The sequence below is a fragment of the Bison bison genome, unplaced genomic scaffold, assembly GCF_000754665.1.
Source record: "Bison bison bison isolate TAMUID 2011002044 unplaced genomic scaffold, Bison_UMD1.0 scf7180017864341, whole genome shotgun sequence".
NCBI lineage: Eukaryota > Metazoa > Chordata > Mammalia > Artiodactyla > Bovidae > Bison > Bison bison.
Genome location: NW_011494913.1, coordinates 568,201 through 570,404, shown reverse-complemented (window position 1 = coordinate 570,404; position 2,204 = coordinate 568,201).

Genomic DNA, 2,204 nt, shown 5'->3' with positions numbered 1-2,204 from the left:
AAGCCCATAGAATGTACAATACCAAGAGTGAACCATGATATAAACCATGAAGACTGTGTGACTGTGATGTGTGCATGTAGGTTCTTCTGTTGTAAGCAATGTACTGCTCTGGTGGTTGATGAGGGGAAAGGCTTTGAATTTGCGGGGACAGGAGGTATATGGGAAATCTCTGTACTTTCATCTCAGTTTTACTATGAACCAAAAGCTGCTCTGAAAAAATAAAAGGAAAAAAACAGCAAAAGAAAAAGTCATGCTTATTGACCTAGCCATACAATTTCTTATAATGTGTAACCAAAAAAATTATTCTTAACCAGTCAAGTTCACAAATATATCCTTACTAGTCTTACAAAATTTTTAGTTGTAAACTGCCTTCCCCTACGAAAAAATGCACATACTAACCTATGGATAAGCATTACTTACAATTATGAGTATGTATAGACCTATGGCACTTGTTATGGACCTACAGTTTACTTCCAAAAGAAAGGAAGCATAATATATATTTTAATATTAATTGTAGAATTACTTATGGTAGTGAATGAATGGAGCAATTTAAATATCAAATAGTATAACAGAATATCTAAATAAGTCCTAATAGAACAAATTAAAATTCCTGTAGGCTTTAAATGTTTACAATGAATTACCATGGTTCAGTATGATATTACTATTTTTAAGTTATAATAAACCATAGTAGGAAAATAAATCTGTGAAATATGCATATATATATATATATATATAGAAAATGAGAAGAAAATATGTAAAGACACTACTAATTTTGGTCTTAGCATAGTTGAATCCATGCCATATTATTTCCTTATTTTTCACAAAGTCAGTAACATTATTTTTTAAAGTAAGAAAAGCAAAGAGAAATTTATTAGTTAAATCTTTCTGTTGTATAAAAGTTTGTGGGATCATGTGTCTGGCTCTTCTATTTAACTGGTGAAAAGACACCCAGTGATGCTTATTCAGTTTTTGTTGTTTTTTTTTAAGCTGGAATGCATGGACACTGCAGGACAAATTACTTTTTTAAAAATAAAAATAATTTGCCATTTCTCATACTCTGTGCTATACAGTACTTTTCAGCTTTATTTGGATCCAAGGAAGACCACAACTCTTTACATCTGCATCAGACATTTTAATTTTCAAAATGTCTGCATCTGCCTCTGTATCTGATTCAGTGGCTTCTTCTGTGTTTACCTTAAAAAGTGGGAGCATGCAGTGAAAGGTGACAATGGGTGTTCATGGAAAATAAGGTGAGGTTAATAGATAACAACTCCTTTTTATAATTCTGCCCATTTAATTTCCATCTGATCTGTGGCAAATTTTCATAAGCTTTGTGTTAAGTTAGAAGAAATAGCAAAGTGGACATTTCAGTATTTTTAAATGTTCACATTTAAGTATCAGATCAGATCAGATCAGTCACTCAGTCATGTCCGACTCTTTGCGACCCCATGAATCGCAGCACGCCAGGCCTCCCTGTCCATCACCAACTCCCAGAGTTCACTCAGACTCACGTCCATCGAGTCAGTGATGCCATCCAGCCATCTCATCCTCTGTCGTCCCCTTCTCCTCCTGCCCCTAATCCCTCCCAACATCAGAGTCTTTTCCAATGAGTCAACTCTTTGCATGAGGTGGCCAAAGTACCGGACTTTCAGTTTATATGCGCATTTAAATATACTAAAAGTGAAAGTGTTAGTCACTTAGTTGTGTCCAACTCTTTGCGACCCTATAGATTGTAGCCCCCCATTGACAGTAGCCCAGCAGGCTCCTCTGTCCATGGGATTCTCCAGGCAAGAATACTGGAGTGGGTTGCCATTTCCTTCTCCAGGGGATCTTCTCAACCCAGGGATTGAACCCCAGTCTCCCACATTGCAGGCAGATTCTTTACCATCTGAGCCACAAGGGAATATACTAAATGGGTATAATTAATGCCCAAGAAAAGTTCTAAAACATTAAATATTATTACGCAAAGAAGAGTATATTTATGGAGAATTATGAAAAAACCTTTTGATGCAAACTATTTAACCAATATTCCTCTGCATTATTTTAACCTTAGATTTTATTTTTACTCAGTATTTTATTTGAAACCTTTACAAATATTGTTACTGGTTTCTATCTTGGTCAGTTGTTTAAAGCATGATTATTTGGTTTCACTTATTGTTCTCTTCTTTTATGGAATGGCTGATTTTGTCTTTCTCCCTTAAAAA